Genomic DNA, 25,253 nt, shown 5'->3' with positions numbered 1-25,253 from the left:
TTTTATTACTTGCCAGGAGCAGGCTGATGGTGACTTCCTCCTCCAGGGGTCTATCTTTCCAAATATCACCTCGTATTTACTTCTCCACACATCCTACCTTCCAGAAACTGGTCGCTTTTCTGTTCATATAATTGCTGTTATACTTTTTTTCAATCTCCTGTTGAGTTTGTGGGTGTTCAGAATGGTTTGATAACTAGCTGAATTCCTGAGATGATGCATAATTTACGTGCCCCACTCCTCTGCAATCCTCCTCCTCCCCTTTTCTACTTTGATTTTGTATCCTGAAACCTTACAGAATTCACTTATCAGTTCTAGTAGAGTTGTGTGTGTGTGTGCGTGTGTGTGTGTGTGTGTAGTCTTTAGTGTTTTCTATATATAGTATTGTGTCACCTACAAATAGAGTCTTACTTCTGTACCAATTTAGATGCCTGTTCTTTCCTTACATTGTCTGATTGCTGTGGGTAGGACATACAGCACTATAATGAATAAAAATGGTGACTGGACAGCCTTGTCTTTTTTTTTTTTTCTGACCTTAGGAGGAAAGATCCTAATTTTTCACATTGAGCATAATGTGAGATGTAGATTTTTCATCTAAGTCATTTATTATGTTGATGTATGTTTCCTCTAGACATATTTTGCAGAGGGTTTTTATCAGGATTGGATTTTGTACTTTGTCAAATGGTTTATCGGCATCTATTGAAATAATTGTATGATTTTCTTCTTTTACTGATGAGAAATAGCATATTTATTTCTTTGTGAAATTGAACCACTCTTGCATCCTGGTAATAAATCCCACTCAATTACCTTGTGTGTGTTTTTAATGTATTGTTAGATTTGGTTCTTGTAGAGGATTTTTGCATCTGTATTAATGAGAAATACTGGCCTATAAATTTGTGTGTGTGTGTGTGTGTGTGTGTGGTGTCTTTTTTTTATATATATAATTTTTTATTTTTTATAAACATATATTTTTATCCCCAGGGGTACAGGTCTGTGAATCACCAGGTTTACACACTTCAACAGATGAATGGATCAAGAAGGTGTGTGGTGTCTTTATCTGGTTTTAGCATCAAGTTGATACTGCCTCATAGAATTCAATTGGATGTTTTCCTTCATCTTGTATTTTTTTGGAGTAGTTTAAGAATAGGTATTAACTCTTCTTTAAATGTTTGGTAGAATTCACCTGTGAAGTTATCTTGTCACAAACTTTTGTTTGTGGGGAATTATTTGACTACTGATTCAATTTCATTGTTGGTAATTTTCTGTTCAAATTTTCTAATTCTTCCTGCTTTAGTTTCAGTACTTTATATGTTTCTAGGAGTTTATCCATTTCTTCTAGGTTATCCAATTTCTTGGTATATATACTTTCATAATATTTACTTCCAATTGTTTGTTTTTCTATGGTGTTGGTTGTTATTTCTTCTCTTTCATTATTGATTTTTTAAAATTTGAGTTCTGTTGTTGTTGTTGTGTCTATCTAGATGTTTATCAGTTTTGCTGAACTTTTCAAGGAACCAGAATATTGTTTCATTCATCTATTGCTTTTTTTAGTTTCTATATAATTATTTTTTTTGTCTAATCTTTATTATTTCCTTCCTTCTACTGATTTGGAGTTTTGTTTGTTGTTCTTTTTCTAGCTACTTTAGGTTTAAAGTTAAGTTGTTTATTTGAAGGTTTACTTGGTTCTTGATTTTTCTTGCTACAAACTTTCAGAACCACTGTTGCTGGATCCCAGTGATTTTGGAACATTGTACTTTCATTTTCATGCAATTTTTTATTTCATCTTTGAGTTCATGGTTGACTGGTTCATGATGTTATTTAACCTCCAAGTATTTGAGCTCTTTCATGACTTTTTTCTTGTGATTTATGATTTCTAGTATTGTGTTCAGAGAAGATTCATGGTATGATTTTGAGGGTTATTCTTTTTTAATTTGTTGAGGCTTGTTTTTTGGCCTATTATGTAACATATTCTGGAGAATGCTCCATGTACACTTGAGAAGAATGTGCATTCTGCTCTTTTGGGGTGGAATGTCCTATATATGTCTGTTAAATCCATCCCATCCTGTGTGTCATTCAAAGCCACTGTTTCCTTGTTGATTTTCAGTTTGGATTATCTGTTCATTAATGTGAGTGTGGTGTTAAATTCCCCTACAATTATAGTATTGCTGCCAATTATTTTTTCAAAGATTTTATTTATTTATGCATTTATTTATTTATATTTGAGAAAGAGAGAGAGAGCATAAACAGGGGGAGGAACAGATGGAGAAGCACACTCCCCACTGAGCAGGGAGCCCAATATGTGGCTCAACCCTGGGACTCTGGAATCATGACATGGGATGAAGGCAAATGCTTAACTGACTGAGCAGCCCAAGCACACCACTATCAATTATTCATTTTATGTTTGTTATTAACACTTTTACATGTCTAGGTGCTCTCATATTGGTGTATACATATTTACAATTTTTATATCCTCTTTTTGGATTATCCCATTTATTATTATACAGAGTCTTTCTTTGTTTCTTCTTTAGTCTTAAATTCTATTTTGTTAGTGGGAACAGGGTGGCTCATTCTGTTATGCAGGTGACTCTTGATTTCAGCTCAGGTCCTGAGATTAAACCCTGCTTCAGGCTCCACACTCAGCAAAGAGTCTGTTTAAGGATACTCTCTCTCCTGTCCTTCTGCCCTTCCCCTGTTCACACACTCCCTCTCTCTTTAAAATCAAACAAACAAACAAACAAACAAATAAATAAATATTTAAGAGCATAAAATAAATTCTATTTTATTTAATATAATTATTGATACTCCAGCTTCTTTTTGACACCCATTTTCATGGTAAATATTTCTCAATCCCTTCCCTTTTAATCTGCAACTGTCTTTAGGTCTGAAATGGGCCTCCTGTATGCAGCATATACATGAGTCTCATTTTTCTAGTCCAGACTGTCACTCTATGTCTTCAGATTGGAGGGTTTAATCCATTTACATTCAAAATAATTACTGATAGGTATGTATTTATTGCCATTTTGTTACTTGTGTTGTCATTGTTTCTATAGATTTTCTCTGATCCTTTTTTCTCTTGCTCTCTTTCAGTTTGTTGGCTTTCTTTAGTGATATTATGTTGTTTCTTTTCTCTTTATTCTTTACATATGTATTACTGGTTTTAAATTTTTGTTTACCATTAGCTTTATATATAACATCTTCTGCATATAGTAATCTATATTAAGTTGATGGTTATTTAAGTTTAAACTCTCTTTCCTCCTCTCCCCACCCAACCCTGTTTTAGTTACACATGTCATAATTTACATCCTTTTATTTTGTGAATCCCTTGACTGATTTTTATAGAAATATTTATTTTTACTCCTTTTTTGCCCCACACTTTTCATACTCTCACTTAAAGTCGTTCCAATTAGAATCCCCTTTAATAATTCTTATAAAGCTAATTCAGTGTGTATGAATTCTTTTAGCATTTGTTTGTCTAAGAAACTCTCTCATTTTATTCTGAATGATGGCCTTGCTATATAGCGTATTCTTGACTGCAGAACTTTCCCTTTCAGCACTTTGAATATATCATGCCATTCTTTTCTGATATATAGAGTTTCTGTTAAATGATCTGTTGATAGCCTTATGGGGTTTCCCTTTCATATAACTGTCCTCGTTTGTCTTGCTACTTTCACTTTTTTTTTTTTGCTACTTTAATCTTTTAATTACTATGTATCTTGCATACACTTGGGTTGATTTTGGGGGAAGTATTTCTTTGCCTCCTTGAACTGGATGTCTGTTTTCTTTCCCAGATTAGGATAGTTATTAGCTATTATTTTTTTCAAATGATTTTCTTCTCCATTTTTCTTCTTCTTCTTCTTCTTTTTCTTCTTCTTCTTCTTCTTCTTCTTCTTCTTCTTCTGGGATCCCTATAAAGCAAATGTTATTGTATTTGATGGAGTTACTAACTTCCCTAAGAAAATTTCACTTTGCATAATTATCTTTCCTCTCCTTTGTCCAGCTTTGTTACTTTCCATTACTCTATCTTCCAGGTCATTAATTTGTTCCTCTGTTTCATGTAGCCTGTTATTTATTTTATCACATGTATTTTTAAATTTATTTAGTGTGTTCTTCATTTCTGATTGGTTCTTTTTTTCTAACTCTTAATAAGAACACTGTTGGTGGGAATGCAAGCTGGTGCAGCCACTTTGGAGAACAGTGTGGAGATTCCTCAAGAAATTAAAAATAGAGCTTCCCTATGACCCTGCAATTGCACTCCTGGGTATTTACCCCAAAGATACAGATGTAGTAAAAAGAAGGACCATCTGTACCCCAATGTTTATAGCAGCAATGGCCACGGTCACCAAACTGTGGAAAGAACCAAGATGCCCTTCAATGGACGAATGGATAAGGAAGATGTGGTCCATATACACTATGGAGTATTATGCCTCCTCCAGAAAGGATGAATACAAAACTTTTGTATCAACATAGAGGGGACTGGAAGAGATTATGCTGAGTGAAATAAGTCAAGCAGAGAGAGTCAATTATCATATGGTTTCACTTACTTGTGGAGCATAACAAATAGCATGGAGGACAAGGGAAGATGGAGAAGAGAAGGGAGTTGAGGGAAATTGTAAGGGGAGGTGAACCATGAGCGACTATGGACTCTGAAAAACAATCTGAGGGTTTTGAAGGGGCAGGTGGTGGGAGGTTGGGGGAACCAGGTGGTGGGTATTATAGAGGGCACGGATTGCATGGAGCACTGGGTGTGGTGCAAAACAATGAATACTGTTATGCTGAAAAGAAATAAAAAATTAAAAAAAAAAAGAATCTCACAGCTGTCCTCCACTCTTTTCTCAAATTCCATTACTTTATCTACCAGGAATATCATATATATATATATATATATATATATATATATATATATATATATGATATTCCTTTGCTTTATTATGTATTTAGTTTTTAAAGATCTTATTTGAGATAGAGAGAGAGATCATGAGCAGGAGGAGGGGCATAGGGAGAAGCAGGTTCCCCACTGAGCAGGGAGCCCAATGCAAGACTTGATCCCAGGACCCCAGGATCATGACCTGAACCAAATGCAGATGCTTAACCAACTTAGCCATCCAGGTACCCCATATGCATTTTGCTTTAGTCTCTTGCTGTGGTTTGGTTCTATTCTTCCCTTTGGGAGATATTTCTTTGTGTCCTCATTTTGTATGAATTTTTTTTTCTGTTTCTGTTTGTTAGGAAATTCATCTACTTCTCTTGCTCTTAACAATAATAGCCTTATGAAGAAAATGTCCTCTAGTGCCCTGCAATGCAGTACCCCTAGTATCAGGACCTAGTGCTTCAGGGAGTGGCTCCTATGTGTTTTGTGTGTGTTCTAACATTGAATCTTGGTCTCTTTTTCCTTCAGTTTAGTGGCCTGCAGAGGTTCTCTTTGCATATTTTGACCAGACTTTGGTCCCCAGTGGGGATAGTTTGCATTTTAAACAATGTGGGTTGTGGTCTGCTTATTAAAGGACACCTCCCCCCACCATTGCCAGCACTAATGTCCCTTAAAATGCATTTTTCAGGAGATATGATATTGACAGGTTTTACTTTGGTTTTATGGGGGAGGGTTCTGCAGTGCCTGGAGTCAGGCAAAATGGCTGGGAAGGGTTGATCTGTGGAAACATGGAGGATCAGGGCTTGGGGCAAACAGGTTACATAAGGAGTGTGAGGACTGAGCAAGTTCTAGGAGATGGCGACTGTTTGTGCTGGGGTTGGGGGAGGAAAATACCACTTGCCAGCTACTTTCATCCTGGAGCGATCTTCCAATGATCCCTTTCTTTCCAGAGCATGCTTTGATAAGTATATCTCTCTCTCCGATTTACCCCCAGTGTTATTCAAACTGCTTGTTCTATGCTGTATCTGCATGAGCTGTTTGTTGTGCTATCTTTTACAATTTTTTTTTATTTTTTTATTTTTTATAAACATATATTTTTATCCCCGGGGGTACAGGTCTGTGAATCGCCAGGTTTACACACTTCACAGCACTCACCACAGCACACTCCTCTCAGTGTCCATAACCCCACCACCTTCCCCCCCCCCTCCCCACAACAACCCTCTGTTCTGTAATATTAAAAGTCTCTTATGGTTTGTCTCCCTCCCGATCCCATCTTATTTCATTTATTCTTTTCCTAACCCCCACCCCCCCCACATTGCCTGTCCACTTCCTCATATCAGGGAGATCATATGATAGTTGTCTTTCTCCAATTGACTTATTTCGCTAAACATAATACCCTCTAGTTCCATCCATGTTGTTGCAAATGGTAAGATTTCATTTCTTTTGATGGCTGCATATATTCCATTGTATATATATATATACCCCACTTCTTCTTTATCCATTAATCTGTTGATGGACATCTAGGTTCTTCCCATAGTTTGGATATTGTGGACATTGCTGCTATAAACATTCAGGAGCACATGCCCCTTTGGATCACTGTTTGTATCTTTAGGGTAAATACCCAGTAGTGCAAATGCTGGGTCATAGGGTAGCTCTATTTTCAACTTTTTGAGGAACCTCCTAAGGGCAGGGATTCTACTTTGTGAAGTCCTCCACACTTTCCCATAGCCAAACCCACTGATTTTTAAAACTCACAAATTTGGCCCCTTTGTGTTCAAAAGCAAGTATGTTATGGATTTGTCTTCCCTCTTCATGGTCTCCTCAGTGTGAATATCTGCTTTCTGCCCTTCTCCATGCCACTGGCTTCCTCCCCACTGCAGACTGCCCTGGTCCACTGTGATTCAAGACTGTATCTTTACCCTTCCTGCCCTCTTTGATGTCGCCTCTTCTCTACCATTTAGTTGTGGAGATTGTTATGACAGTCTTTGCATCATTTTCTGGGTTATTCTGATGTGAGGATTATGATGTGAGGTTATGTGAGGGTTCTATCAATGGAACAGGTGGGCTTAGGATCCTCCTACTCTGTCATCTTCCCAGCTGAGCTGTTGATTCAATAATTCTGTACATTACCCAGTACTCATTATAGGTGTATTCTTAATTTCATTCACCTGTTTCACCCATCCCCCTCCTACTAACCCTGTGGCAACTAGCAGTTTGTTCTTTATAGTAAAGAGTTTACTTCTTGCTTGTTTTTTTTCTTTTTTTTTTTAAATTATGCTATGTTAGTCATCATATAGTACTTCATTAGTTTCTGATATAGTGTCCCATGATTCATTGTTTTATTTCTTAAATTGCACATATGAGTGAAGTCATGCGGTATTTGGTATTTGATTTTCTTGACTTATTTCCTTAACATAATACTCTCTAGCTCCATACATATAGTTAAAAATGGCAAGATGACATTCTTTTCATAGCTGTGTAATATTCCATTATATATATATATATATATATATATATTCATTTATTTTTTAACCCACTCACAATGGAAGGGTAAGGCTCAGATGGCTTCACCTCTGAATTACACCAAATATTCAAAGAAGAGTTAACACCAATATTCACAAGTTCATATATATATATATAGAGAGAGAGAGAGAGAGATTACTTCTCAACTAACTTTATGTAGCCAGTTTTACTCTGATACCAAAAACAAAGACATCACTTCAGAAACTTAAGTCAGTATCTCTTATGAAGATAGAATTAAAAATCCTCAACAAAGTACTATTCAGCTACATTTAACAACACATACAGAGCATTATATACAGTTATCAAGTGGGATTTATCTGGTAATGCAAAGTTTCTTTAACGTTTGAAAATCCATTAATGCAATATTATCAATAGAATTTTTAAAAATCATATGATCATCTCAATAGACATAGAAAATTCATTTGACAAAATCCAATGTCCTATCATAATAAAAACACTTGACAAACTAGGAGTAGAAGGGGGCTTCCTAAAACTGATAAAGGACATCTACAAAAACTCACAGATAACACTATATTTAATGATGAAAGACTGGATGTTTTCCTTCTAAGGTCAAGATGTTTACTCTTGCTACTTCTGTTCAACATTGTACTGAGGTTCTATCCATAGCAATTAATCAAAAAAAAAAAGCTATCCAAATTAAAAAATAAGAAGTAAACTATCTCTATGTTTAGATACATGACTGAATTTTTGAACATCCTAAGGAATACACTAAGACTAATATTGCAACTAAGAAATGCTGCAAGGTTTCAGGATGCAAGATAAATAAATAAATAATTAGTTGTATTTCTATACACTTGTAATAAAACCACCAAAATTAACTAAAGAAAAAAATCATTTGTAATGGGATCAAAGGGGAGTAAATCCTCAGGAATAAATTAAATGAGTTGCAGAAATCATATTCTAAAAACTACAGAACATACTCCAAGAATTGAAGAATATCTTAAAAATGGAAAAACAACCTGTCAATATGGAACACAAGACTTAACATTTTTCAGATGATAATACTCCTTACTTTCAACACAATCCTTATCAGATGCACAACTGAGTTATCTGTAAAAATTGGCAAGGTGATTCGAAATTCATATGGAATAACAGGGACTCAGAATAACCAAAATAAATCTTTAAAATGAATAATGAAATAGAAGCACTCCCAAATCCTGATTTCACAATTTACTACAAATCGGTGTTAATCAAGACAGTGTGAAAGTTACAAATGAATACACATACTGATCAATGGAATAAAATTGACAACTTAGAAATAAGCCAAAGCATCTATGGTCAACTTATTTTCAACAAGAGTGCCAAAATTTTTCAATGGGAAAAGAATCTTTCAATAAATGGTGATGGTACGAATGGACAGCCACATGCAAATGTATGACACTGGAACTCAAAATGGATCAATGGTCTGAATATTAGAGAAAAAAACTATAAAACTGTTAGAAAAAAACACATAGGAGTAAATCTTCATGAATTTAGATTTGGTTAAGTATTCTTATATATGACATAAAAGCACAAGCACAAAAAAATTATAAATTGAGCTTTATTAAAATTAAAACAGGGATGCCTGCTCAGTTGGCCTGGTGTCTGTCTTCAGTTTGGGTCATGATACTAGGATCCTGAGATTGAGCCCTGGATTGGCCAGTCTGTTCAGTGGGGGAACATGCTTCTTCCTTTTCCTCTGCAACCCCTTCCCATTTGTATTTTGGTTCTCTCTCTCTCTCTCTGTCAGATAAGTAAATAAAATCTTTAAAAATTTAAAGCAAAAACGTTTGTGTTTCCTATTGGGTATTTACCCTAAAGATACAAACGTAGTGATCCAAAGGGGCACGTGCACCCGAATGTTTATAGCAGCAATGTCCACAATAGCCAAACTATGGAAAGAACCTAGATGTCCATCAACAGATGAATGGATCAAGAAGATGTGGTTTATATACACAATGGAATATTATGCAGCCATCAAAAGAAATGAAATCTTGCCATTTGCGACAATATGGATGGAACTAGAGCGTATCATGCTTAGCGAAATAAGTCAAGCAGCGAAAGACAACTATCATATGATCTCCCTGATATGAGGAAGTGGTGATGCAACATGGGGGCTTAAGTGGGTAGGAGAAGAATCAATGAAACAAGATGGGAATGGGAGGGAGACAAACCATAAGTGACTCTTAATCTCACAAAACAAACTGAGGGTTGCTGGGGGGAGGGGGTTTGGGAGAAGGCGGTGGGATTATGGACATTGGGGAGGGTATGTGCTTTGGTGAGTGCTGTGAAGTGTGTAAACCTGGTGATTCACAGACCTGTACCCCTGGGGATAAAAATATATGTTTATAAAAAATAAAAAATTAAAAGTAAAAAAAAAAAGTTTGTGTTTCAAAAGACACCAACAAGAATATAAAAAGACCACCTAAAGAATGGAAGAAAATATTTTCAAACCTTTTTCTGACAATGGACTTGTATTTAGAATATATAAGTATTTTGGGTTAGTTTTGGCCTATCAATAGTGATGCTATTGGCTAGCAATGCCAGGGGGTACCCATAGGGACTTGGACTATTTGTGGTTAGCTCCCACAGACTTTTTTTTTTTTTTTGATCAGAGTCATTGTTGCAGCTGGACTAATGCTTGTGGTTCTTATCATGATTGGAAGACACACCTCAGTAACAACTATCAGGGGACTTTGGAAAAAACATAACAGAACAAAGTTTATACTCACAAGTCCTGGAGGTTACACAGGGGTCACATAACAATGTCATGGGTAGAGAGTGAGAGTAGACCTGAGGTTCTACCTTTATTAGGGTTGAGAATGGGATGACTAGGGTTTCAAGGATTCACTTTTTACTGGTGAATTTAAAGTATAACAGTGGGAATTAAAGCAAGGGAAGGGAAAAACTAGTGAGTTAAAGAATCAGTTATTGAGGTAATCAGAGATTTCAAAAAAAAAGGGGGAACTTCCTGGGTGGGGTGACCTAGTTCTTTATCTAATTGTGTAGCTTAGTGTGTGTCAGTGTGTCTATTCAAGATGAATGTCTTTGAAGTGGGTTCCTTGACAATCAAAAGCTTAACATCAGGCACTGATACTAAGATTTTAAAAGCTGTTTGTCAGGGGCTTACACTACAAAAAAGAACACTTCCAACTTCACAATAAAAAGATGAATCATCCAATTTAAAAATAAACAAAGGATTTGAGTAGACATTTCTTTAAAAATATGTAAATTGTCAATAAACACATGGAAAAAATATTAGTCACCTAGGAAATAAAAATCAAAATCATAATATGGTACCATTTCACATCCACTAGGATGGATATAATAATCAAAATCTCATATAATAATAAGTATTGTCAAGGATACGGAAAAATTGGATCTCTCCTACATTTTTTTTGTGTGTAAATATAAAATATACAGCCACTTTTTAAAACTATTTGGAAGTTTCTCAAATGATTAAATATAGAGATACCATATTGAGTGGAGGACAAAGGTAAGAGAAATATAGAAAAAAATTAAACTTCCTTATAACTTACAGCCTATTTACAAGTACTTGAGACAGGCTGTGACTTTCCTCCAAGAACTCAGCTACCTCAATGTTAATACCTTGCTTAAGGCAAAATGCAACCTTAATTTGACATTAACCTGAACTCCAGGATCTTTTAAGTCTTCTTTAACACACAAAAAAAATCTCTTTGAAATCGTCTTTATCTCTACCTCCAAGATATGTTAGTAATCATCCTCCAAACAAATGTCCCACTGATATACATCTGAAGGGTCTCATGAGTAAGGTTTTACTAGACAGCAATAAATGACCTTATGCTAACAGCAGTTAACCTCTCAAGGTCCTGGAAACTTTGCTTCCAAATTCCTTAGAGACTTACACTATCCCTAGCCCTCTCTCAACCTGAAAGTACATAATCAGTCACTCTTCACAAACCCATTGTAGCTCTTTCTGCTCATAGGTCCTGTCCCCATGCTTTAATAAAATCACCTTTTTTTTTTTTTTTTTTTTGCGCAGTATACATCTCAAGAATTCTTTTTAACCATTTACTCCAAAACCCCAATATTTCACATCAATATGACTTAGCAATTTCACTCCTAGAATGAAACAGTGGAAAAAAGGAAGTATATGTTCTAGAGAGAAATTGTTTATAGCAGCATTATTCAGAAGAGCCTACAGGAAACAACCTAAATGTGTTTTAACAGATGAGTGGATAAAGACATGTGGCATATATATGCTTAACTGACTGAGCCACCCAGGTACCCTTATGGCATATTATCTAATGGAATATTACTGAACCATAGAAAAGAATGGAGTAATAACACATTCTATAGAATGAATAAACCCTAGAAACATGCTAAGTGGAAGAAGTCAGTTGTAGTTCTTATAGTATATGATTTCATTCATAAGAAACTCCAGAATAGAGGAATTTATAGAGGTAGAAAATAGGGCTAGGGTTAAGGATTAGGGATGTAGGGGCTAAGTGGGCAACAGGTAAAGGATACCAGGATTTCTTTTTGAGATGGTGAAAATATTCTAAACTTAACTGTGGTGATGGCTGTACATTTCTGTCAATGTATCCAATAAAATTGAATTGTATACTTTAAATGTGTAAATTGTAAGGTGTATACATTATATTTCTGTAAAGCTGTGTAAAAAAGTAGGAATTAATTAATAATTGAATGAATGTAGGTAAATGGAGTTAAATACAAGTTCAATCAACTAGCATAAAATCTGAATTAATATGACATGCATGAATTACATATTTTATTATCTATTCTCTATATGCTGTGAATCAACAAATACAAATTTAATGTCAATTTTCTAAGTGCCTAGAAATAAGAGCCCTAAAAATGAATCTGAACCTAACTGAAGTAGTTTGTACACATAGTTTCAAGAACTAATCTGTGTTAAATAAACCTACGAATAAAACTGCATTAGAAGTGCATGGTTTGTGAGTGATCAAGGACCACTGAGCAAATGTGAAAACAATAACAAATAAAGCCAGAAATCAAGATTGAGGAAATTAGGGCTATTTACATCAAATCCAGTGGTTCTTCACCCTAGCTGTATATGGGAATCATCAGGGGAGCTTTTAATTCAGAGTCTCTGGACATGGGGCCTGAACCTTGGCATTTATAAAGTTTCCTATGTGAAAGGAAGTCTAACAGACTAACAGAGTGGAAAACTACTGGGATGGGCCAAAAAAAACTGAATATGGGCCAAGTGGGAAAGGACTGAAGGAGGAATGACCACCTGAATGATTGATACAGTTAGGACCTTTGGTGAGCTCTTGAGGTTGTAGGGAGTCAAATATCTGGGTATGGAAGTGGGGTTATTCTGAAGTCTAAAATGTCAGATCTAAAAGGGTCTTAGTGATTTCCAAGTCTAACTTCTGCTCTCCCTTCTCCACCTAGTGGGTATGGGTCATGCATATATAGAGAAGAGAAAGGAATTGCCTGATGTCAAAGTGAGTTATTGCCTGCCCACTGGTCTTGTGACTCCAAATTAGTGCCTTTACATTGTACCACTGCATTCCAGCATTACAGTATGAAACTAGATTTAAAAAGCAGGTGGTTCTTAAATGACCTATTAATGCATTCAGTCCTTTCCCCAACTTTCTTTCCAAATCTGCCTAAGGGCTTCAAATCTTTATCTTAAATACTGCGCTTTCTAAGCTACATCACATAATCAGTTCAGCAATAAACATTTCAAGTTATATGACTTAGTAAAAGCAAATCTTTTGGCCTTCTTTTCCTGCCAAGATTCATGACTCCTGCTTGTCTCATCCTATTAACATAATAAAAAATACCCTTAGCTGAATGCCAACAGCAAGCTAGGCACTCTAAGGCCCCTGGGATTTAGGAGCTGGTGAAGGAGATAAAGCTTGAATCCAGTGCCATAATTTTCTTTTCTTGACCTTTTGCCCTTCTAAAGATCATGAATACCCATTACTCCCACCTAGTCATCTCCTCAAAGTCTACTATTGCTGTTTGATAAAGGAAGTTTGTTCCAATTGTTTTATCAGCCAGCTGAAATTCTTTCCTTGCTTTCCTATGGTCTCAGTGTGCAGTAATTTGTCCTGTTTTAAGTCTCTGTGTTGGTGTAAATTGTAAGTTTAATTCAATTCCTTGGTGAATTGGCTGGACTCCTCCTGCTTGTATGACAACTTCCTCATTTATCCATGTCTTTATCTGCCATTTTCCAGACTCGACTACTGCTTCCCAGTTGCACAGTTGTCTCCACCAGCTCAGTTTGCAATTTCCCCTCCTAGTGCATGAGCTGACACTGACATACAAAGAATAGTGTTTCTACTTGTCTTGAGCAGAATACATATTTAGGTTACAGGCAAATATTTATAGCCAGCCCTGGATCTCCCTACTACCAGAAGGATTGCTTCAGTGTAGGATGGGCAAGGGATAGTGGGAAATGCAGACTTTATTCTGCCACCACCTTAGCTCTGGTGGTTTCAGATCATATTGACCAACATTCTCATGGCTCTACCCTGGTTATTGTTTGGGGATTTTTTGTGGTATTCAATTTCCCAGTAAAGCTTCAGAGAAATTGCCTCTGGCACTTGAGAATATCCTGAGCCCGTTGCATACAAGCATTCTTCAGAGATGTCATAAATGATGGACTTCCCCAGAGTGCTCCATCCTGGATATGCAAAAGACAGAAAAGAGGGAAATGAACATGGTCATCAGATTCCATTGGGAGAAAGCCAGTACAGCTGAGATGCTAAAATAGGATGCAAGGGATTCCCACAATCTCCCTTCTGTTTCAAGGTTTTTCCAGTTTGAGGTACAGGCAAAATGGCACTATTTCTAATTGATTGCTTTCACATTTTTAATGGTAATTCTGCTGTCTGAATTCCCCATCATCTCTGCCTGGCCCGTAAGTGAAAATAACATGCATGTACTCAGTGCACAGACGTGTGTGTTTGATTCCTGATTCTGGGAAGACATTTGCAAATCATTAAAGTTCTTTCAGCCACAGTTTCCACATATGAAAAAAGATATAATACATAGGTTGCAAAGATGTTTTGTGAAAATTCAGTGATATAACTTTGATGTAAGAATAAGATATCTGCTATGGAGCAGGTACAAGATAAGTAATTTCCTTATTTTTGTCTTCTCCCTCCCAAGAACTATTTCTGTGGCTTCTATTTCCTGAAGAGTCATAATCTGGCTGGGTCCTAACATGCGAGGCTCTATGTTGGTTCCAAGATCTGGGGAAAAGTTAATTATAATAGCTAATTCTTACATAAAATAAGCTTACTATAGCCCTAAACATTGAGCCAAGTGTTTCCCATGCATCACCTCATTTAATCCTCACAACTACCCTATGATATAGATTATTATCTTCATTTTACATATACAACTGAGGTGTAAGAAGTTTCAGTAATTTGACCAAGGTATACAACTAATGTGAGAGCCAGAATTTGAACCAGAACAATCTAATTTAGAGAGTCTTTGCTTCTAACTGCTACATCAGATATCTGGTAAAACCATACTTGGCTTGAGTGGAGAAAACACCAACTCAAAACTCTCAGCTTTTTTCTCTTTGAGGTCTGTCCAGAGAAGCAGAGGTCAGAGCCATTCTGTCTAAGGACTGAAACTACCCACTGCTGCAGCGTTTCCCCTTCACCTTTGTGTCCAAAGACTTAAGCCTGTGAAGAAAGCAATATTGTAATTCTTTGGCAGGGAAGTGTGATATGTAAGAATTTCTCAAATGTACTTTGCCCCAAACACAGCTGCAGTCATCACTTTGCTACTGTAACAGCCAAACTCCTTCTCTAGCCTGGAAGACAGCACCCCCTCTCTACCTGTCATTCTGTAGTTTTCAGGATGGTCGAAGCTTCTGTTCCATGTTGAAAATGTATTTGATTTTGTGGAAACATTTTTAGTGAATTAAGGAGCTTGGATGCAAAGAGGTAAGCTGCCAGACCAGAGATGGTAGCCTTGCACAGTCTAGTCTTAGGTATACCAAGCAACCATCTTAGGACAGGGGGAAAGATCCCCTCTCTGTAGGTACCAAGAGCACCCAGATACTACCTACCATTTTATTTTTTAATTTTTAATTATTATTTTTTATAGCTCCCTTTTTACAGCTATATCCTCTAGGGCTAATGTGTTTCTTCTGGCCCCTATCCACCTTGGGGCTGCTGGCAGGGAAGGCTGTGAGGCTGATGTCAAATGATAATTGGGTTGAGGTCATAAAGTCCTGGCCTGATTGAGTGTGCTATGGACTGATTTTTTGTGTGATTATGAACAAATTATTTTTTTCTCTCTGAGACTCTATTTCCCCATCTGTGTGATAAAGGAGTTGGGATAAATCAGTGATTTTCTAATTATTTTAACAGAAATTACTTTTTTTCAAATACAATAATATTAAACCAAAACCTGACATATAAAACAGAAAATTGGGAGAGTTGTTCTTATGCATTGGGAATGGCAAGGATGACAGGGACAACAGTGTTTTTAAACATTGTTTAAAGGGGAAGGGGATTCTATCTTGAAGCCCTACCTGTTTCTACTCACCTTCACACCCACATGGTAGATCCTGAAGCACCTTAGGGGAATATAATAAGAAAACTGCTCTACTCTTGAGGTCCCCATCTAAATAGGAGGTTCTTACAGTTGATGGCAGTAAGTAAAATGGGGTACCTGAGAATAGAAAAGAGGAAAAAGGCCTAGGAAATACTAAGACCACTCTTCCTGACAGAGAGGAGTTGGTAGGCATAAATTCAATCTGGAAATGATATAGCCAGTGATAGAAACTAAGGTTACTAAATCCTCATCTGATTCCAACCATGACTTGCTATGCCACTGTTGTCAAGTAAATTTCCCTCCTTCTCTGGTGGATTTTTTTTTTTTATTTACCTTTCTGAGACTAGAAGGACAACACCAACCAACATGGGTAGGTTCAAGCTGCTCTCATGGGCATGTTGGCTATTGGAGCAGGAAAGCCTTTCCTTTGTTTCTACTCCATGTCCCATGTTTGAATCTCTTACATCTTGCCTCCCTTAAGCAATCCTGTAAAATGTCATCATGCTCCCCCCACCCTGCCCTGGGCTCTTCCCATGGCCAGTAGAAAAAAAAATAAATTAAAAATATATATATATATATATTCTTCCAAATTGGGATCCATGCCTTAGGCCCTGTTCATGAAAGACATAAAGTAAAAGACAAGTTGAAAGAATAAAAAGGACTACTACAATGGCCAGGGTTCTGCCCTCTTGAAATGAGCTTGTGGCTTAGAAAAGCACTTAGACAAACATCTTGAGTACTGTCTAAGTATCCACTGTGAGAAAGTCCTCAAGACAATGAGGGCAGAGCATTTTAGGGTATGTTGGGCAATGTAGAAATATCAAACTAGGTTCCTCTTCTCTCCAACTTGGGTCTGAAGCTCAGAAAGACTGTAACACTGGGCAACACAGGAAAATCAATGTAGGGTCATCTTCTTTCTAACTTGGGTCTGAAGCCCAGAAGGACTGTAACAGAACTGTATATATTTGAGCTCAATAACTATTTCCCTTGCATTTTGGTCCTAGAATGAAATAGTAAGCCCATACAAATTAGAAGAATACAGGGAGGGTTAAATAAAAAGAGTAAAAAGATGTTACTGGGATGTAGGGAAACCACAAGGCCTAGTTCAGTACTTACAATGGGGCTTCTCATCACTTTTAAGCTTGAAGGGGTTAATGGAGGGGGCTCCTGAAATTAGGGGGGCAATAAGATAAAGGAAGCTAGCCTGCACAATTTGGCTGGTCAGTGCATTTCCCAAACTACTTTCCCCTGCCATAAAATATGTTCTGGCTTTCTGATTATCACTATTCTGACATCCTTTCAAATCTAAATTCTCTGACTCTAAAGATCTCCAGCTCCAACATCCAGTCTAGAACCTTCTAGTCTCAGGAGTTTCTAGTACTGGAAATTCCCTGATGTCTTTGACCCCAGAACTCCACTGCTCCAGAATCCTTTTAGGAATCTTTGCCCTGAGAAATCAATTGATTCTCAAGTCCCATTTTCCTATCAGCTGGAATATAAAAAGCATTGTTGAATACTTCAGCTCTAAGGCATGTATTGAGTCTTTTGCTCCTCTGTGCAGAATGAAAACAAGCTATTGTCACTACAAATGATAATGAAAGATGAATTTCATAAGTCAGAGTATAATTTTGCTTACCTGCCAGAGCATCAAAGCAGAATGAGAGATTATTTGAGGATTAAGGATGCAGAAGGGGTACCAAAGTGAGAGGAAAATGCTGATCTGACTAAATGAAATTACCTCTACCCCATTGCTAGATGAGATAAGAAAGGGGCAAGAAACATCATCTAAAGCTTAGCCTCTAGATCCTAGATGAATCTCCAGAGGCAGAAGTTTACAGTTTTAATCCCTCATGCAGAGTGTTTTCACCCAAAATGTATCTACCCTAGCCATGGCAAATAGATGCAAAGGGAAAATAGCACTGAATTTGACATCAGAATATCTAGGTTTGGGGCACCTGTGTGGCTCAGTTGGGTAAGCATCTGCCTTCAACCCAGGTAATGATCCTGGGGTCCTGGGAAAGAGCTCTGCGCTGGGCTCCCTGTTCAGTGGGGAGTCTGCTTGTCATTTTCCCTCTGCCCCTTCCCCCATGCTCAATGTTGTCTCTTGCACACACACTCTCTCTATTAAATAAATAAATAAATAAATAAATAAATAAATAAATAAAATATTTTTAAAAATCTGAGCTCAAGTCTTTTCTTATTACTTGTGTGAACTTGAGCTACTTATTTCCCTATGTTCCCTTTTTTAAAGATTTTATATATTTGTCAGAGAGAGAAAGAACGCACAAGCAGGGGGAGCAGCAGGCAGAGGGAAAAGCAGGCTCCCTGCTGAGCAAGGAACCCACTGAGCAAGGAGCCCAATGTAGGGCTTGATCTCAGGACCCTGGAATCATGATCTGAGCCAAAAGCAGATGCTTAACCAACTGAGCCACCCAGGCATCTCTTCTCTATGTTCTTTAGTTAATCTAATAAGGATAATAGTTCCTTTTCTACTTTTCCCAAGGTGGTTTCTAAGGACCCAGTGAGATCATGTTTAGAAAACCAGCAGTTTGCACACTGTAAAATGCTGGATCCAGAGTGCCTCCATAGTGAGTATGTATCGATGAGTGAGTGAAAAAGTATGCATGTGTGAGAGACCTTCATAATGTTAGTGTGTGTAATTGAATATGTCTGATTAGGTCTGAGAAAGTAGAGGAAGGAATAAGGAATATGTAAGGGGCTACACATGAAAGAATAGGTGAAAAATAATTGTGTGTGTGGGTATTTGTGTGATAGCTAATATATTTGACTGGAAACACATGAAAAGAGTGTGAATGAGGAAATATGAACATTTCTGAGTTTGTGATATTTTTGAGTTTGTGAGAGAATGAATGTGAGAATGTATGCATGTATATATGACTGTAAATGTATAGGTTGGGCCATGTGAAATTGCCATTTTTATAGTTTCATTATGTTTTGACATGAACAATTTCACATGGTTCAGCCAACCATATGCATGTAAGTATGTAAGATTTCATGTGTATTTGAAGATGTATCAGTGAATTGTGCATGAACAATCCAAGGTTCATATCTATGAGCATATGTATATGTTCAAGCAAATATATATATATATTTTTAAATGAACTGTGTGTGCAATCTAATGTGTACATTTTTAAAATATTGCATTTATTTATTTGACAGAGAGATAGCAAGAGAAGGAACACAAGCAAGGGGAGTGTGAGAGGAAGAAGCAGGCTTCCTGCTGAGCAGGGAGCCTGATGCAGAGCTCAATCCCAGGACCCTCGGATCATGGCTTGAGCCGAAGGCAGACGCTTAATGCCTGAGCCACCCAGCTGTCCCTAATGTGTACATTTTTGGTAGAACATATAGGATTGTGAATCTAGATGAGCATGCACATGGATGTGTTTGGAATGGAGAATGAAATTAAATAAGACCAAGCATTGTGAGTTCTAGTGTGTGCATGTGTGTGTGTGTGTGTGTGTGTGTGAGAGAGAGAGAGAGAGAGAGAACATACCTAGCCTTCGGGCTCTGTACTAGTAAACTCATGCCCTCTCTTCAACTCATAACTTTTCTTTTTTTTTTTTTAAGATTTTATTTATTTATTTGACAGAGAGAGTTCACAAGTAGATGGAGAGGCAGACAGAGAGAGAGAGAGAGGGAAGCAGACTCCCTGCTGAGCACAGAGCCTGATGCAGGAGTCGATCCCAGGACCCCGAGATCATGACCTGAGCCAAAGGCTTAACCCACTGAGCCACCCAGGCGCCCCTCAACTCATAACTTTTCAAACAAACAAACAAACAAACAAAAAAACAAAACAAACAAACAAGGTTTCTAAGCTGAAATTTTCCACATAGACATTTTACCAAAGGTGTCCTTTTTCTTTTATTTTTTTTTCTCTTTGCTTTGAGCCTCATGCCTAGACATTTGGAGCCAAGGAGAGGACTAAGTGACTAGCTCTACTCAGAGACTAACTGGGAACATTTTGCTGCACACACACACACACACACACACAAACTAGAAAATGACTGGCATGTGGGACTGAAACTTGGTACAGGCTATAGCCTGCAAGACAAAGGGCCCCTCAGCTACTTTATTTGTTCTCTTTAAGAGTAGCCCTAAGTGACTGAAATATCGCTCATCACCCCAAGCAGTATGAAATTTCACCACCAGTTGGAGTTACATAACCATCTCCATGGCAACCAAAACCCATAAACATGCAGTATCACTGTTGGCTGGTTACCTAGCAGTGGTTTTAGTGCCCCATCACCCCTCTCATTCAGTGATTTCTAGTTGTTTTTCTTTTCTTTTTATTCTTCTCCTATTTTTCTTTCCTGTCAAAACCAAGAAAATTAAATTTTGAGTTAAATGAGTGGAAACTGAAGATGCTTAGGCAGTAGATGCACATGAGGTAAATCTTCTCTGAAGAATAATGTAGGTGCTCAGTTTGTCTGCAGGCCAGCTCACACCAGGGAAATTACTGCCTTTCACCACTATACCACAACCCCCCCCACACACACACACACTGTAGTGGCTACTGTTGAAAGGAAATCAGGAAGGCTGAAAAGAAAGAAGACATGGGTTATAAAAGAAATCCTGAAAATTCATTTCCTTTGAATAGTCTTAGGATTCCTGGAATAGTGACAATATGGATATGGCAGTAGCAGATATTTCTCAGTTAAAAGAATGATATTTGAGGAAATAGAGACATAACTTTCCTCAGTCAATATTACATTTCCCAGAGCTTTGGGCTGGGCTGTGTTCACACCCTCGTCAAGAGGCAGAATGTGAAATCAAAAGTACACCAATAGACATCAGGATTCATGGATTCTAAGGCCTGGATCTCTCTTAGTAGATTTATGATCACAGATATCTAACAGAACCTCTGGTTTGCTGGATGCCTGAAAATGCATGCTACTATCCCTTACTCAAAAACGTACAGTGATTGGGAGATATTTACCTATGAACATGGCCCATTTTTTCCCCATCTGCCTCAACAGGAATGCAGTTGGGACAATCAATCCTGATAGTTAAGAAAATTGTCATTCCTTGAGTATGTAAACTATGTGCCAGACAATGTGTTAAATGATTTCATATACTTTATTTCATTTAATCCTCACAACCCACTACCTCTACCCAAGGTAGGTATTATAATCCTGTTTCACAAAGAGAAAAATGGACAGCAGGGAATTTTGCTCAAGTTTAACTACAAGCGAAAGAGCTAAGATTCTATTCCAAGAATATCTGCCTCTAAAGGGACTGCCTTCTGTTTTTTGAAGGAGCAAGCTTTACTTGATTCTAGGTAATGACACCAGGCTCCATCCCTTACATCTGAGACTGTCCTAAATGAGGTGTGCTATTGTGTATGAGAGTTATTGTTGGGCTGGCAAGAGAATGAAGTGCATTCCCACTGCTCTGGGCCAAAACCAACAACACCCTGTGCCTTGTCATTGATTCACTGTAACATTACACAAATCCTTTCCCACTGTTTGGGTCTCAGTTTTCGCATCTGTAGAAGTTGTTGTGTCAAAGGCTTAATCACATTATTTAGCACTATATCTGGCACCTAACAGGAATATAAGAGACAGTATCTTAAAAGATAACCGGGCTGGATGATCTTCTGCCCATCTAAGTACTAACCAGGCCCGACCCTGCTTAGCGTCCAAGATCAGACGAGATTGGGCGTGTTCAGGGTGGTATGGCCATAGACTGGATGATCTTCCTGTTGGAATAATTTCTCTTTTCTTTTTTTCTGTTGTAATAATTTCTGAATTTTTGACTCTTCTTGTCAGGAAAGCACAATAACTTGCACTGAAAAGCATAGCATATCATTTTTAAGGCATTGCCACCTTAGAGCCTTGAAGTAGTAAAATCACTTCCTTCAACAAACTAACAAAATACCTCTTCTCAGTCACTGTTTACACTGGACCAGATGTTGGGGCTTCTGTGATGTATGGGCCTTTCTTTGGAGGGATTCCCTGGGAGAATGAGAATGGGGAGAAAGTTTAAGAATAGATTAGAACAGAGCAGCAAAAGAAGTCCTAAGTATCCCAGGGGTGAAATGACTGAATCAGAGCCCTGGGGAGAGAGAACTAAGGCAGCCTGAAAAGGAACCAGAATTTGGTGGTGGAAGTCAGCCGTGGTTTAAAGAGCAGGAACAATAACAGCATTGAGAATTAATTGCAGTGATCTACAAGGCCATTTATGACCTCCACTACATCTCTGGTCTCATCCTCTACTAACATTCACCTTGTTCACTCCAGCAGCTCTGGCTTCCTTGCTGTTTTTTTTTTTTTTAACTACTCAGACTAACTATGGCCTTCACATTTGCCATTCTCTCTTCCCTCATATATTCAAAAGGACTACTCTTGCCTACTTCTGACGTGTACTCAAATCTCACCTTCTTGGGGAGACTTCCCTTTGCCATCTTATCTAAATTTGCACTCACCTGTGGGCTAAGGATCCCCTGGGTTGCATGGGGAGAAACAGTTCTCCTATTTGGAGTTCATTTGGGAGTGGTGGCATTGCCTCTCCTGGGACAAAAGAACTAGTAGTGCCAGTGTGCTGCTTTGTTCCCTAACATAGAAAAAAAGACACTGTCTAAGGACAGCAAGACTTGGTCCCAGGGTTTTGCTGCAGTTTGTCATAAACTCCATACCACTGCTCAGTCACATAATTAATTTATGGGACAAATTGGCACTGGCCATAGTGCAAGACAGTCCCCCAGAGAATCAGCATGGATGCAGCCACATAGATCTCTAAAATCTGGAGTTTTGAAATGTGGGTATGTGTTATAAATAAAACATGAGAGTACTGTGCTGCTTGGCAGGCAGAAAGCTCAGATGCAGGCACGGGATCTGGTGGAAGCCAGGGACACAAGACAGATGATTATTTGCTCTTCTGTGAGGGCTTCCTCAAGAGTGACAGTCATAAACTCCCTGTTCCAGGGACCAAAGAGTGGAATGATGCCATTTTCCCCCTGATCATCAGTACTGACTGAATCCAGTGAGCAAAACAAGACCACCCAGTGGAGGTCCAAGCTGCTTACACCAAGAACATACCTGCCCTCCCTGCTTCTCCCCCCATCCCCAGCAGGTTCACCTCCACTACAGCAAATTCACCTGAGAATCAAAGTACCACACCCTACCCCCAGAAGACCAGCACAAGCCCCTTGCACACACCAAGTCTACTGATCATAGATTGTTGCAAAGCTTCAGCTTTAGAAGAAATGGGATCTAAATTCCTTTCTTTCAGAACTACCTTCTTTTTTTTAAATTTATTTTTTATTTTCAGCATAACAGTATTCATTATTTTTGCACCACACCCAGTGCTCCATGCAATCCGTGCCCTCTATAATACCCACCACCTGGTACCCCGACCTCCCACCCCCCGCCCCTTCAAAACCCTCAGATTGTTTTTCAGAGTCCATAGTCTCTCATGGTTCACCTCCCCTTCCAATTTCCCCCAACTCCCTTCTCCTCTCTATCTCCTCATGTCTTCCATGCTATTTGTTATGCTATCTTCTTTTAACAAGCAGACCAGAACAGTTGGATCTAACTTTTTTTTTTTTGACCTCTTCTTCATATAGTCATTACTCTCAGAAACAAAAATACAACAGGCTTTACTAATAATCATACAAAATATGGTGATCAAGAAAAAAAAAATAACAAGATGGAAGGATTCATTAAAAAACAAAATGAAACAAAAACAAACAAACAAACCCAAGAAAAAGTCATGGCCAAGGATTTAATCACTAGAGAACTAGAGATACAAGTAAGATATCTGAACAAGAATTTAAAACAATAATCATAAGGATACTAGCTGGGCTTAAGAAAATCATAGAAGACATTAGAGAAACACTTATACAGAGATAAAAGAACTAAAAACTAGCCAGGCTACAAAAAATGTATAACTGAGATGGAAAAATGAGTGGAAGCAATGGCAATGAAGATGGACAAAGTAGAGGAATAAACCAATAATATAGAAGATAAAATTATGGAAAATAATGAAACTGATAAAAAGAGGGAAAGAAAGGTAATGGATCATGAATGTAGACTTATTGAACTCAGTGACTTGTTAAAGCACAATAACATTCATATCATAGGAGTCCCAGGAAATGAAGAGTGAGAAAAAGGGGCAGAAGATTTATTTGAGCAAATGATAGCTGAGAACTTCCCTAATCTCAGGAAAGACACAGACATCAAAATTCAAGAAACACAGAAAACTCTCATTAAATTCAACAAAAGCCAGCTATCACCAGGACGGATTATAGTCAAATTCACAAAATACAGAAACAGGGAAAGAACCTGGAAAGCAGTAAGGGGAAAAAATGTCCTTAACCTGCAAGGGAAGACATATCAGATTAACAGTAGATCTGTCCACAATAACTTTGCAGGCAAGAAGAAAGTGACAAAATATAGTCAACATGCTGAATGGGAAAACATAGGCTTCCAAGACATTCATTCAGAACAGAAGGAGAAATAAAGAGTTTTCTAGGCAGACAAAACCTAAGGAGTTTATGACCACTAAACCATCCCTGCAAAAATATTAAATGACACTCTTTGAGTAGGGAGGAAAAAAAAAAAAAAACCAAGAGGAAAAGCAACAAAGGTGAGAGAAGAACAGAGAACATGACAAGAAACACCAAATTTACAGGCAATAAAAAGGCACTAAATTCCTATCTTTCAATGCCATTCTGAATTTAAATGGACTAAATGTTCTAATCAAAAGACATAGGGTATCAAAATGAATTTAAAAAACAGGACCCATCTACATGCTGCCTACAAAAGACTCATATTAGACATAAAGATGTGAGCAGATTGAAAGTAAGGGGATAGAGAACCATCTATCATGCTAATGGATGCCAAAGGAAAGCCAGAGTAGCCATAGTTTTATAAGACAAACTATATTTTAAACCAAATACTATAACAAGAGATGAAGAAACGTATTATATCATAATAAGGTATGCATTCATCAAGTATCTAACAATTGTAAATAGTTATGTCCCCAACTTGGAGCACCCAAATATAAAAATAATTAGTAACAAATGTAAAAAAACCCTCTTTGATAATAATACAATAATGATAGGCAACTTTAACACATCACTTACAGTAATAGACAATTCATCTAAGCAGAAAATCAACAGGGAGACAATGGCTTTGAGTGACACACTCACTCAGATGGACTTAAGGAATACACTCAGAACATTACATTCTAAAGCACATGCTTTTCAAGTGTACATGGAATATTCTCCAGAATAGATCACATCCTAGGTCACAAATCAGACCTGAACAAGTATGAAAAGAGTGAAATC

Source organism: Mustela putorius, unplaced genomic scaffold (genome assembly GCF_011764305.1).
Source record: "Mustela putorius furo isolate JIRA1106 unplaced genomic scaffold, ASM1176430v1.1 tig00003985_pilon_pilon_pilon, whole genome shotgun sequence".
Classification (NCBI taxonomy): Eukaryota; Metazoa; Chordata; class Mammalia; order Carnivora; family Mustelidae; genus Mustela; species Mustela putorius.
Note: the sequence above shows the minus strand (reverse complement) of the source record.